Below are 15057 nucleotides of genomic sequence, written 5' to 3'. Positions count from 1 at the left end.
AACGGCTGTTTCGTGGTTTGAGGGAAAGGAAGCAATGGGAAGAAAAATCTAGGTGGAGAGTTTTGGGGGGAAAATATGACCTAATATCCTTCAATGGGGTCTTAATGGGATGAGTTTGCGTGCTTTGCTGGTTGCCTTAAAATCACATTAACTCTTATTCAAGCTGGTAATGACCGAGGCAGAATTGCAACTTTACTTAAGTCTAGCAACCTAAGGTTGGTGAATCATGAGTGATTATTCTAGATGTCAGTTTTCTTTCTCCGTTATCCCTTACGGCCCCCACCCGCCACCCTAAGCCATTGTTTTTCCTCTCATTCCTCTTCTAATCTCCACCATAGGCAACTGTGGCATCTTGAGAGCAGTCTACATATTGCAATCGAGCATCAGGAGAGGAGTAACTGACACTTGTTGGCTTCGACGACTTTGAGTGACACGTTCGCCCGTGGTGACCCAAGTGGGGGGCAGTCTAGAGGAACGTTCGTGCCATCAAAGCAGGAGGAAAGCCCCCCCCCCCAGAAGTGGGCGCACGTGACAGCCGCAGCCACCTCGAGAGTGACATCATCCCGGGGGCGGAGCCAGACCCTGTAGGGCCTTGTCAGCTATTGAGCTTCCTCCCCTCTTCCTCACCAAATGCCTTCGACCCCACCAGCCCAAGCCCCCTGAGGAAACCCGAAATGCCTACACGTCCTGCGGCGCCAGGGCCCCCCCTGTCAGCGCGGCGCGGGGTGTCACCACCACCAGCTCCCGCCACGGCTCCCCACCCCCCGGCCGTGGAGGGGCAGGGGGCGGGGGCGCGCGCGCTCCACCACGCACGCGCCCCCACGCACGCGCTCTCCCTCCGCGCTCGCGCTCCTCCCCAGCTCGGCCCGGAGGGGGCGGGGCTGCGGGCGGCCTCCGAGGGTGCGACGCCCCCGGCGCGGCGGCGGCGCTAGAGAGCGGCCGGCCGGGCGCGGGTTGCTGGGCGCGCGCTGCTCCGGCGGGGCCCGGTGGCCACAGCCGCCTCGCGCCAGCCGCCCGCCCAGGCGCGGCCAGCTGCGAGCGCCGTTAGCGCGGGGCCCCAGGCGAAAGGCGTCGCGCTCCCTCCGCCGCCCTGCGCGCCTCCTCGGGCGGCCCCGCCCCCGTTCCCATCCCCCTCGCGCTCACCTCCGGGCTGTGCCGAGCGCGAGGCGGAGCGAGGCGCCCGCCGCCGCCGCCGCCGCCACCGCCGCGGTGCTGAGGGGCGAGTCTGCCCCCCCGCGCCGCCGCTGACAGGAGGACCGCCGCGGGCTGCCAGTGCTCGCCGGCCGCGAGGCCCCGCCGAGCCCGACCGAGGCGCCGATCCTCCGCGGCGCGTCCGCGGGCGGCGCGGTCCTCACCGGAGACCACGGGCACGCGGGCTTGACCCCGAGGTGCGCCGCGCCCCTCAGAGCGGCAGGTAAGGACCCGGGGGGAGCGGGGAAGAAGGGTCGGTGAGGGTGAGGTGACAGGGGCGTTCGCTTGCGACGCCTCAGTTGCGGGGGTTGGGGCGGGGGCGAGCCGGGAGACAGGGAAACGGGTATTGAAGCGCCTCCGGTGTCGGTGTCGGTGTCGAAGGCGTGAGGAAGGCAGGCTGCCTCCGAAGGTGGGACCGAGGGCGGCTTCGGAGGGCTCCGGGGTTCGGCCACTTGGCTGTCACCGAGGTTAGTCTTGATATTTGGTACCTGGAGAGAGTCTTCGGATGACGGGGACCGGGATGAGATGCGAGGCCGATTGCTAAACGTGGCAGGGAATGCGGTGCAGAACGAGTTGCAAAATGTGTCCCTGAATGCAGCATAGAAGTAGTTGTGAAATGTGCCAGGTAAAGGCTGAGGATGGGCTGGCCTCCCTCCGTGGCGTAGAGGTGCATGGTAGAAGTGTTATTAGGAATATTAATAATTCCTTTGGGGAAGGAGGTGTAGTATAATAAAAGACTAATAGGGCTCTTTGCTACATATTCTGTCATAGGAAATCAAGAGGAGCTGCGATAAGCAATTTTTTGATATAGGGAAAGTACCCACGTGAAAGCAAAAAAAAAAAAAAAAAGCCCAAAAAAAGCCAAAAAACAAACAAACAAACAAAAAGCAAATTGTCTGGTTGTGAGATGGGAAAGAAAAAATACAGGAGCCAAAATCATTTCAGGTTTTGTCATCAGCATGTAGAGCTTGCTGATTGTAGCCTGTCTTTCTGTTCCAGGTGTGGAATGTTTAAAATGTTTCTCACAAAACATAAACAATGATAATTAGCATTAGGAAGAAGATTGGACGTTTTTCACTCTCTTCTGCTCCTCTTCAGGGAAACAAACAAACAAAAAAACCCACAAACAATAAGACAAACCAACCAACCGACATGACCATAATTGTGTGTTCAAGCTCGTTTTCCAAAGGGAACTATTTTTCATCTGTGTCCCTGCCTTGGCTTTTACACCGGTGAAAATAAGTGGAACAAGGAAAACAAAACAATTCAGTGAACAAAAGGGATAAATTTTCAGGCGTTTTGAAGGGTTGGAGCCAAAAGCTATGTCAATGGTTAATTGCAGAGACTGGCAATAGTGAAATATTCTGGTATGTTCTAGCTGTTGGGATGGGATGGTGAGATAAGATAAAAACAGAATACATTAAATTGGCATAAAAAGCAACAACATGGATACTGTAGATGTAGTGTTTCTTGTAGCATTTGCCGGGTAAATTGTCTTAGGAATGTGAGCACAAGACAGAAACAAATGAAACAAATATTCCTTTTCTCTCTTCCCCAATCCCTTCATCTCCATCTTTCTCTCTAAATGTGTGTGTGTGTGTGTGTGTGTGTGTGTGTGTGTGTGTATGTATGTGTATCTACATGCTGCAAAACATTGTGACTTCCATTTAAGAACATCTGTTTTGAGAGAATTGTCAGAACATACTGGAATTTCAAAAGTAACAAAAGACGGCTAGATGAGCTATGTGATATAACATGTATATACACCAAGTGTCTGTGTTACTAAAACAAAAGCAGAAATACCTGATGTATTCCTAGGTTGTATTTAATTATTGATGAAATTTTAGTGTGTTATGTTTGAATTCTTATAAATTGAATTACCTGGTTGAATGTCGTTCTTATTATAGTAATTTGCCAGATAATACAAAAATTCATACTGATTGGCTTCACCCTGGTTCCAGATCATTTATTATTTTCATTTCCTTCAAAAACAAAATTGGATTTTCCTTGATTTATTTGAACTTTAGTCTTTTCTGTAGATATTTCCTTTACCTCGAGGCTCTGTTGAAGCTAAAGAGAGAAGAGGGCCAGAGAGAATAAAGAGCAGTTCTGTTGGGTCTTCCTGTTTTGTTCTGACTCTAAGCCATATGTACTGCCACCCCCTACTGTCTGGAAGAAGAGGTGTTGCAGAGCCCTGTTCTTTTCTTGTTATCACTGCCCCCTTGTGTAAGGGAAGAAATTGATAGCTGCACTTGGGGGAAACAATCTTCAGATTGTTCTGTATCATTAGAGTGGCTGTGTAGATTTATTAATCACTTGTTTACTTTAGAGTGCAGAGCTGGAAACATAGATCTAAGATTTGATGTCCCTTTTAAATAGTATCTGATATTAGTCAATTCAGATTGCTGAGAATGTTTACAGTATGTTCAGGAACATGGTATTCTATTACTTCTAGTAGTAATAGTATATATTTATGTAGCACACACCTTGTGCCAATCTTGTACATTGCTTATACTGTTACAAAATCCTATGAGATATATATTATTTCCATTTTACCTATGCGAAGTGAAAAACAGATCAATTTGCCAAAGATTATGTAGCTGAGATGTGGAAACACTGTTTCAGTTTAGAAACTCTGGCTCCAGACTCTTTTTCATCAGTATTCTGTATTGTCTTTGCACATTAGTATTGACAAGGCATACTATGCTTAAAATGCACATGTCCATCATAGAGCAAATACTATTAGATGTGGATAAACCTGCCTACACATATGCAAAGAGTAGTTATAGTAGAACATTTCTCTTAGGAATTTGTTTTTAAATTTGCTTTATGTGATTACAAGCAATAAGTACTATTACTCAGGACTTTTCATGTGATCAAAAAATACTTATAGTAGTGTTTGCTTTGAGGGGGATCTTTAGAAATAAAAAGTTACTTTCAGGTAGTTTGAGACACACACACACACACACACACACACACACACACACACACACACACGCATGCGCGCGCACACACACGTGCACGAGTGCCATGTTTCTTTAAAAGTATCAGTAAAGCTTTATTGCTAATTTTATTTGGAAAATCAAGAAGAAATTATTATTTTCCCTCCATATTCACATTTTATGATCTCTGTTTATTTAAAAATATGATTATCAAAAATAGATTAGATCTTTATGAATAATTAACTCTTCCAAACAAATGTTTGCTCCAAATGTTCTTAACACTTAAACCATTATTTTGTAGATGTTGATTACATATGAAATGTCTACAAAAATGAATAAAGTACAAAGAATAACAGTGTAGTCCATGTTCCTCATATACTTTCACTTGTTTTAGGAAGTGGACCATTGCCTCTCACAATTGTGATAATTATTTTCTTCTCTTTGCCAACCTGTTTCTGTCATTCTTTTCACAGAATTTCTTCTGATTATATTATGAATCATATATCTCATGTAACCAAACACTCCTTTACCTTAATATACATTTGTTGGTATTATGGGATTTAACATATTTATTATGGACAAAATTTTCAGGATATAAAATTATATACTTTAGTATATTCAACAGAAAGCTTAGACATGCTCCGAATTTTTATTGATAATATTCTACTTGCAAATGTAATTTGGTTTGCATCTTTACTGTAAAAATTTACAACCAACATTGTTAAACCTTAAGTGGTTATTTTCTTTTCCCATTATTAACATTATTTTTTCTGTTGAGACAGGGTCCCCATATGTAGCCCAGATCGACACTGAATTATCCTTCTGTTTCTGCATACCTGGTGCTGGTATTAAAGACATGTGCCGCCTTGTCTGGCTGTTACTAATGTTTCCTCACCCGGGGATGCTGGAGTGTAAGCCCAGGACTTGGTGTATGCTGGGCGTGTGCTCTACCATTAAGCTACACTCCTAGCCCCTCAACATTGATTTTTTACCTATGCCATGCTAGCTCTCCTTCTTATAGTTGACTTTATTCCTTTAGTATTTTCTAAATAACTATGAATTATTTTGAATGAAGAAGGACATAGACTCTAAACAGGAATATACTAATAACAGAAGTTCCAAAAGGGAAATACTGGGATGGTTGATAACTTACTGAGTATGTAGTAGAATAACTATATGTACTAATGCATAAAGTTCTTTCTTTGTCATATTTCTTTTCTTTTTGAAATACAGTTAAAATCTGAGACAGAATAGTTGGGGACGCGAGTTGAATTATACTGGACTGAATTCAGAGTCACCCAAAGTTAAGGAGAATATTTTCACTGATAGCATCCAGATTTTCTTTCAAGGACTTAGAGCAAGCTGCTACACATGGTGGTTTATTATTCTAGTACTAGTCTGAGCAAGGTAATAAATACTGGAAGCTAGCTTAATTATTAGACATTTCTTTTTTCTCTGTGAATTATTATTGGTTACCATTATTATTAACCAGTAACATCATCATATTTGCTTAATATGACTGCAGTCATCAAATACTGTTATTTGGTGGAAAGATAGATCATACTGTAAAGATAAATTGTTTGTGCTTTATTATATTGTGAAGACTATCTCAGTTTATTTGAATTGCATGTTTTCTAGTAACATACTAGTTGAAAATTACTTAAGATTAAAAAAAAGAACAGAACAAGGAGATAAGGTGATGATGGAGAGTATGTATTCCTGGTGAGTCTCTTGAAAAAATTATGGATAGAAGCGTTAAAAGCTTAAGGCTTAAGGGAGATATTTTCTATTTTGAGGTCATTTTCCTCTTAGAGGACAACTTATCGGTAGTCTTTAAGATCAAGGTTATTGTAGATGGAGAACCAACGTCTGAGTTTCAGAAAGCTTAAGCAGGTAGTAGATGTGGAAAAAGTGTGGACTTATTACTCTAGAAAGTTCTAAATAATTGTAGTATCATAATTATTTCTGGAAACACATTTCTTTTTGTTAGATCAATTTACTTTTGTTTTGTAGTGCTGGCCATTAAACATGGGGCCTTGTGTGTATTAGGCAAGTGTTTTTCCATTGAGCTATATTTCTAACACAAGTCAGTTTATTAAAAAAAATCATGTGAAAACTGTGTTTGTGGATGTTGAAAGTATCAAATGAGTTGATTATTGTATGGGCCACACCAAAGTATCTTGCTGTGTTCAGCTTCTGTATGCCTTTCTTTAGTTGACGATAAACATGACCAAACTTAAGAGACAAAAGAATTAGGTTGATGCTAGTCTTAATTATACTTTATTTTTTTTCCATAGAATCAGTTTCTGTCTTTTTTTCAGTTATGGTAGACACAGCCTTTGAAGTGTTTTTTTATTAGAACTCAAGTTAATCTGATGTCAGTCACCTAAACCAAGCATTTTAGTCAATGATCTTGGTGTGTTAAAAAAAAAAAAAAAAAAAGATTGCCTAGAAGACATCTGTATTCTTTATGTACCTTTCTTTCATAGGTACCTCCACACTACTGCCAGAGTGATATGTATGCCCCCCCCCTATGTATGTATAGTGGTGGTGGTGGTGGTACGGGTGTGTGTGTGTATGTGTGTGTGTGTGATTTCATACACATGAATGTGAGATATAAACCTGTGCATGTAGAGGCCAGAGGAGGACAGTGGATGCTTTCCTCTATTGCTCTCTTTATTCTTTTGAGACATAGGATTCCATTGAACTGGAAGTTTGCTTTTTGGCTAGCCTAGCCGGCCGCCTGGTCATTTAGCTTTCAGGACCCATCTGCCTCTGTCTCCCAGTACCGAGGTACAAGTGCATGTAGCCATACCTCCTATTTTCTAAGGGTGCTGGAGATTCAGACTTAGGTCCTCATGCTTGCACAGCTTTTTTACCCACTGAACTGTATTCCCAGCCCCAGCATGATAGTTTTAAATGTTTAGTTGATCATTTTACTATATTCAGAAGCTTTCAGTGCTTCTCATCGTAGAAAAGATCAAATGAGAACTCTTTAGCAACCATATGAGGTAAATCATGGTCTTTTCCCTGCATCCTCTTTTGACTTATTACTTGCCATATTCGTTTTGAAGTTATTCAATAATTCTGAATTCCTTTAATACATAATAATCTCTTACATTTTCATACCTTTCTATATAAAGCTCTCTTTGCATTGGACTACCTCTTCCCTTTATATTGTTCTGTAGGCAAATTCTTCTTAATGTCTTGGCCTAAACAGTATCTTTTGAGTGAAGAAGGTTATTCTTACTCACCTAATTGGGTTTGAGTGTGTTGTTCTGTCTTCTCCCTTTGTATAGGTAAACATATTTAATTATTTATGTGACTGTCTCATTGCTTGTCTGTTAGATTCCTTGAAGCAGGACCCACTTTTCATCTTTTATTTTGCGTCAGTATAGTCAGTACATAGTGGGTACTCACTGTCCACTTACTGAGGAAAGATTGTTTTAGTTATGCCTTTGAAACTTCATCCAGCTGGGCGGTGGTGGCGCACGCCTTTAACCCCAGCACTCAGGAGGCAGAGGCAGGTGGATCTCTGTGTGTTCGAGGCCAGCCTGGTCTACAGAGCGAGATCCAAGAAAGTCACAAAGCTACACAGAGAAACCCTGTCTCGAAAAACCAAAAAAAAAAAAAAAAAAAAAAAAAAAAGAAAAGAAAGAAAGAAAAAAAGAAAAAGAAACATCATCCTTTGCCAGGTGTGGTGGCACACACTTTTAATCCCAGCATTTGGGAGGCAGAGGTGGGGGAGCTATGTGAGTTCCAGGCCAGCCTGGTCTACATAGTGATTTCCAGACCCACCAGGGATACGTAGTGAAACCCAGTCTCAGGAAAGTATAAAAAGTATCCACACGCATGTACCTAAATCTAACTATTCAGACTAATACTTAGACTGTAATTAAAACTGTCCCTAAAGATAACTAGATTTTGTACTTTTTTTTTTTTATGTTTCCTGGGGTGGGGACAGAAGAAAGATTAGAAGGTTCACTGTGTGAACTTGAGCCAAATTACTTTCTTTATGTATTATAGAAATTAACCAACTATAACCTATGGGCTAAATCCAGCCTATCGCCTATTTTTATGTGTCCCGCAAGCTAAGAATAGTTTTTAGATTTTTTTAAGTGGTTGAAAAAATATTAAAAGTGTAGTTCTTCATGATATGGAAATTATAAGAATTCAAATATCTATGTCCATAAAGACAAATTTATTGGAACATGCTCATTTGCTTACATATTGGCTGTGGCTGTTTTCAGGTCAACAGCAGAATTGAGTAGTTGTCATAGAGACTGTATGGCCTACAAAGCCTAAATATTTACTTCGTTAAAAAGAAGTTTGCCATTCCTTATTCTATTCCATAGTCTGTGCCCTTAATGTTCCTTTAATGTTAGGGGTTATATATGTATATTGAAGGTTTTTACAGAAAATACGTATTTATTGAGGAAAAGTCACTACTTTGCCTTAGTACTGCTTACTTGAAAAGCCCCTATTGTACTTCCTTTATAACATTCTTATGTCTAACTCTAAAGTTGGATTCTGTCCCAAGCAGAGCCATGTGCAGTGGCCACACCGTTAATCCCAACACTCAAGATGCAGAGGCAGGCAGATCTCTGAGTTCCAGGCCAGCCTAGTCTACATAGTGAGTTCCAGGCTAGCCAAGGCTACATAGTGAGAGTTGTCTAATTAAAAAAAAAAAAAGAAAGAGAGTAAGAAGAAAAAAAATAAGTATGCCAAGCAGAGAGAACTTTGGAATATAGAATAGTTTTCTCTGCTTAGATTTCTGTTTCTTGTGTATTTTCCATAAAAAAAAATGTTATGTGTATATGTATTTGTCTTTGTTATACAGATACCCTGTGTGTAAAGTTTGAGTGTGCATTAGTTATTTTGGGAAAATTGGAGCACTTCTAGGGTGTGTCATTTTCTTAGATGTTTGTTGACTCCTGCCACGTGTATGTCCTGATTTTCACTACTATTCTCTTTCTTTCAATTAAGGGTAGAAATTTCTTTTCTTTTTGGTATTTTTTGAGACAGGGTCTCACTGTGTAGCTCTGGTTGTCCTGGAACTCATTATGTAGACCAGGCTGGCCTTGAACACAAAGAGATCGAGTGCTGGAATTAATGGCATGTGCTTAGAAGTTTCATATTGTTTTTCAAAAGCTAAAATTATAATTCAGATTTCTGTGTCCTAGATGTTTCTTCCACCTCTGAAAAATATACTTAAAAACAAGTAGCATATTCATTAGTATTTTCATTTTTCTAAAGTTTACTGTTGATATTTTACTGTTTTCCTTTTGTGGCAAAGGCACTGTGAAAAAGATTTTATATGATTTATATGTTCATTTAAATTTTTTATTCAAAACATTTTTTGCATGTGTGTGTGGTAATGTGCATTTGTGTATTTACATATGTGTGGCAGGTGTGTGTGGAGTGCAGAGGTTGATGTTCAGTCTTTTTTGATTGTTTCCTACTTTGTTATATATTGAGGCAATCTCTCATTTGCACCTGAATCTTGCTGATTTGGCTAGTTTAGCTAACCAGCTTGCTAAAAGAATTTTTCTGCCTTCCCAAAGCTAGGAATTACAAACAGGCCACTATGCCTGCCTGGAATCTCCCTGGGTGTTGGAGATCTGAACACTGCTTCATGCTAGCACAGCAGACATTTTTACCTGCTAAGAAAGCTCTCCAGTCCCCATTTGTTCATTTTTATAAATATTAGCAAGTATATCAGACATAAAGTTTACAAGGAAAAGTACATATAAATAAGAATGATGGAAAACCCTTACTTGTTCCAAATGGATTTTTAGAACAGTAGACACACATTTCTTCTTAAATATCATATCAGCATATCTGGTCATAAAAATAGACAGGAAGAAACATGGCTCTAGTTTTCTTTTCTTTTTCTTATTTCTTTTTAGCTCTCGTTTTCTTGTTGTCATGGAAGCCCCCCTTTCACTGTGGATCTTTTTTATAATAGATTACATTTATTGAACTTGGAAATGGGATCAAGTATGTAGATAATATATCATTTAGTCATTTTAGACTTGGAGAATCTGCTTCAGATCTTAGTATTTCTGCTTAAATGAAGGTGGTGTCTTTTTAACCCTTTGTTCCTAATCTTGCATGGGAGAGGGAAGAGTGTCCTAGAAATTTCTAGTTGCTGCTTTATGAAAGCTAAATAGATGGTTTGCTATATTCTAGAAATCCGTTTCTATTCCAGTTCCATGAAACTGCAGAGTTCTCTAGGCTTGTCAGCTGGGTGGTGGTGAAGGTATTTAGGTTTGTAGACCAGTGGAATGAAGACTTATTAAAGCACATAAACAAATAACCATTGCCAACCACCTACACCCAAATCCTGCTTCAGCATTGATCTTCTTTCTTCCTTTTCTAGGAGTTTAAAGAAGAGGAGAGACACTTCCTTTGAAAGCTGTTAGATATTTCTAATATTAGAAAGTGACAATACTATTTAAGAATCACTGTTCAGTTTAAGAAGCCTTAAGTGGAATATGGTTGTATAAGCCTGTATTCCCAGTACTCAGGAACTTGAGGCAAGAGTTTGAGGCTAGCCTGCACTACATAAGGGCCTGTCTAAAATAAACACAACAAAACAAAAAAGCAGCTTTGACTTTCTGCAAAGAGAGACCAATTGTGTAGTAGAAAGAACATGTGTTACGAGTTTTAAATCAGTAAAACAGGTGTGAATTATTGCTCTGTCACTCACCAGCTGTGAAGGTCTTTTTAAAAACTTACCTTGAGAGGGTTTTATGGTGATAGAATTAAATTATCTAAGTGAGAAAAGCCACGCTATTTCTTGAAACAGTGAAACTGACAAATATTTTCCCTCAGTTTGGTCATGTAAATGTTTTCAACTTTTACAAACATCTCTAGCTAGAGTTTTTCTGGTCCTGCCTGGCCCACAGTCAGGACAAATCTCTCTCACCCGCCAGTCCCGCAGCAGCTCAGACCCAACCAAGTAAACACACAGAGACTTATATTGCTTACAGACTGTATGGCCGTGGCAGGCTTCTTGCTAACTGTTCTTATATCTTAAATTAATCCATTTCTATAAATCTATACCTTGCCACGTGGCTCGTGGCTTACCAGTGTCTTCACATGCTGCTTGTCATGGTGGCGGCTGGCAGTGTCTCCCCAACTCAGCCTTCCATTTCCCAGAATTCTCCTCTCTCCTTGTCCTGCCTATACTTCTTGCCTGGCCACTGGCCAATCAGTGTTTTATTTGCACAGAACGATATCCACAGCAAACATCTTTTCTTATTTTTTTAATAATGTGAATTTTGCTTCTCCCACTACCCACCAGTGCTCCAGGTTGATAGATTTTGTAGTTGTTCTTTTTTCTAAACAATACATGATTAGACAAGGTGAACTGTTTAGAGGATTTATTTCTGTAGTCTTTACTTAACAGTGACAACAGTAATAAAACAAAGGACTTGTCTATCTGCTATATAAAAACATTCTGAAAAAATTTTGTTCTTTCTGTAGTATGGATAGTTGTTGAGAATCTCAAGTTTAGTTTGGGGATATTGCTCAGTAGTGGAACAGTAGCAGGCCCAAGGCCCTAGGTTCAATTTGCAGTAGGAGAGGAAAGTTTTGGGAGAGGGAGATGGAAATAGGGAGGGAGAGGAGAAGTGTAACGATGATCTAAATTAGTCTATTAGTAAAAAAACTCAGTTGTCAGATGTGGGGTATAAACCTGAGTGATCAGAGAAGCGGCGGGGAAGCCACCAGTGACCTCCCCTCTCTCTCTCCTTCCTTGATCCAAAGGGCCATGACTCTTTCTAATCCCCTCCCTACTACTTCCCATGTCTTTCTATATGTCCTGGGTCCTCCAAAACCTCTGTGGCTAATTTTGGTCAGCTAGTAGCTAGCTCTGCCCTCTGATTCAAGGTAAACTTAATTGGCAGTCTTGGGAGTGTCAGAGTGCAGTCAAAATATCCTACAACAGAGAGCAGAGAGGGAGAGTGAGTCTGCACAAATCAATATCCTTGTGCTAGTCATAAAATAAAAAATAGTTTGTCTTGGGCTGGCAATGTTTCTCAGTTAGTAGTGCTTGCCTAGTGTGCATGAAGTACTAGCTTTGAGCTCCAGTACCACTTAACCAAGTTTGCTGGTACAGGCCTATAATCCTAGTACTTGGGAGACAGAGAGGCAGGAGGTTAAGAACTTCAGTGTTTGAGGTTATCCTTGGCTACGTAAGAAGTTCCAGTAAAGTTTGTCTTGAAAGTATCTCATTTAATGCCCATTGGGAAAGACCACTTTTATGCAAGTTTGGTTCCCATTTATTGTTGTGCATCTTAAAAAATGATTTATTTACTTTTATGTGCATTGGTGTTTTGCCTGAATTCATGTCTGTGTAAGAGGGTCAGATCCCCTGGAGGTAGGCTGCCACGTGGGTGCTGGGAATTGAACCCAGGTCCTCTGGAAGAACAACCAGTGCTCTTAACCATCTCTCCAGCCCCTATTGTTGCACATTTTTAAAATAATGAACTTCGTAAGGACTCTTCATCTTTTTAAAAGGTAATTTATCTCTGAATGTGTCAAAGAAGAATTGTTTAGTTGTTAACAACTGTTAATTGTTACTAACTTTAATGATCAATGGGTATTGTTCCATTTCCCCCACTATTCTGCTTTTCTTTTTTAAATTACAGAGTAATATATCTGATTGTAACTATTAAAATAAATAAACAAGGGGTAAATAAAACGATAGTATTTTCCTTTCTTACAGCCTTCCCTTTTCTATTTACACTCCTTTTGGCAACAAACATTAGCTGATATTTGGATCTTTTTCAGTGTCTTTCTCTTTGTTCAAAAATATGTAAGCAAATATACATACATTCATAAGCTTTTTAAAAATAAAGGATATTATTTACTTACTCAATGACTTGCCTTCTTTATTTAACCATCTATCACAGCTCTCTATTCAGTAAATGGAATTCTAACTTTAAAAAGCTGAGTACTTAGTGTTCATAGCACCATCATTTATTGTTACTAAACAACTGATGGATGGTAAGATTGTTTCTTTTCTTTTTTTTTTTTTTTTTAAATCTGCTATTATTTACTATTAGGGCTGTTAGTCCACTATTTTGACTGGAGAAGCAAGCATTCTGAATAAAATACTAGCAAAATAAATCCAGAAGTGCATTTAAAAGACAGTATATCATGATCAAGTAGGTTTATTCTAGGGAGGCAAGGACATTAAAATATTAACATCTTATTAAATGACCAAAGTTGTAAGATTAAAAATTACATTACTGTCTTAGGGAGAGTTGGTAGGTTTTGTATTTGTAGACAATGCCATGAGCATGCCTGCCCATGAGAATGACAGTGTAGTTTTATACAGTTCTTTGGTCTTGAAAGATGATAGACCAGTATTTATTTTGGAATCTTTGGGGACATTTTGTTTTCCTTTTCCCTGGCCTTGCTCTTACTACTGACCTTTGGTTGTTAAAGCCTGATAGCAGACACATTAGCATTTCAGAAAGTGGGGTGGGTGATGTGGGTGATAATCATAGGACTGGTACCTTTAAAATACCATATATGATTGCATCAGGTTTAGCAAGCACTCTTTTGTTCTCTGTACAGATTGGAAATACTGGCCCGAATCCCCCTTTTAAAGTTTTTTTTTTCTTGTGCTTATTGGCAAAATTGTGTTCTGTAGAACGAGTATTTTGAAGCCATTCTTCAGGACTGTTCTTGTATTTACCATCCATTCTGCCATTTGCAGCTCTAGGAGTGGTGGGTTCTGGACTGCTTTCTTTTTTTTTTTTGGTTTTTCGAGACAGGGTTTCTCTGTGTAGCTTTGCACCTTTCCTGGAACTCGCTTTGGAGACCAGGCTGGCCTCGAACTCACAGAGATCCGCCTGGCTCTGCCTCCCGAGTGCTGGGATTAAAGGCGTGCGCCACCACCGCCCGGCCTGCTTTCTACACATGTACTGTTAACATGCTTACACACCCTGAGGTTATCAAGTCTCATCCTAAGAACTTTATCTGATTTGTATTGTGAGAAGCCCGTGTTGCCAGTTCATCTTTTATTTCTTAGGCTCTTATTCTTGACTCTAAAGAACTCTGTAAATCTCCTTTGGAATCCCCCAAATCCTTTTCTTTTCCTTAATTTTGTAAAGTTCAACAATTTTCCTGAAATACATTCTTTTGGTCATTATGAGTTAATATTGTCAAAAATAATTGTCCTTTTCAAAGATGTAGCAGATCTGAATTTTTTTAATTTTAGAAAATAGTCTGTGAATTACTGTTTTCTATTTTTACTCTGTTCCTTTAATTTTCTTTGGGGGCTTCTGTCATCAATATACTTAGTTTTCATTTACCCACTTAGAGCTTTTCCCTTTTAGTATTTGTTGCAAATCTTTTTGAGTTTTAAGACTTTATTCTTTTCTATCATATACTTTCCTTTCTTTCTTTTTTTTGTTTTGTTTTTGTTTTTGTTTTTGGAGACAGGGTTTCTCTGTGTAGCTTTGGTGCATGTCCTGGATCTCACTCTACGCCTGGCTCCTCTTGTGTTTTTGAGATATGGTTTCTCTGTGTAACAGCCTTGGCTGTCCTGGAACTCTCTTTGTACACCAGGCTGGCCTCAAACTCACAGAGGTCCGCCTGCCTCTGCCTTCAGAGTGCTGGGTTAAAGGCGTGCGCCATCACACCTGACTCATTTACTTTTCTTTTCTTTTTTTTTTTATATACAATTTTTTTTTTTTTTTTTTTTTTTTTTTTTTTTTTTTTTTTTTTTTTTTTTTTTGGTTTTTTTGAGACAGGGTTTCTCTGTGTAGCTTTGCGACTTTCCTGGAACTCACTCTGAAGCCCAGGCTGGCCTTGAACTCACAGAGATCCGCCTGGCTCTGCCTCCCAAAAAGAGTGCTGGGATTAAAGGCGTGCACCACCACCACCACCACCACCACCACCACCA

General features: G+C 40.1%; 1 protein-coding gene across 11 annotated transcripts in view; it reads left to right on the top strand.

The window, feature by feature from the left end:
- The first annotated feature begins 1301 nt into the window (after positions 1 to 1301).
- The window catches only part of Tanc2 (tetratricopeptide repeat, ankyrin repeat and coiled-coil containing 2), a 314497-nt gene continuing 300741 nt past the window's right edge, over positions 1302 to 15057 (top strand). For 9 of the 11 annotated variants that reach the window (XM_052756540.1, XM_052756535.1, XM_052756531.1 and 6 more), the window contains exon 1: positions 1302 to 1414. The gene's annotated coding sequence lies outside the window, so the exon portion shown is untranslated. Of the gene's footprint in view, positions 1415 to 1555; positions 1659 to 15057 lie in introns of those variants that run through there. The other 2 variants (XM_052756532.1, XM_052756529.1) reach the window with 1 other exon arrangement.

Source organism: Peromyscus californicus, unplaced genomic scaffold (assembly GCF_007827085.1).
Source record: "Peromyscus californicus insignis strain IS unplaced genomic scaffold, ASM782708v3 Scaffold_3__1_contigs__length_106647218, whole genome shotgun sequence".
Lineage (NCBI taxonomy): Eukaryota > Metazoa > Chordata > Mammalia > Rodentia > Cricetidae > Peromyscus > Peromyscus californicus.
This window is presented reverse-complemented; position numbering and strand designations above follow the sequence as displayed.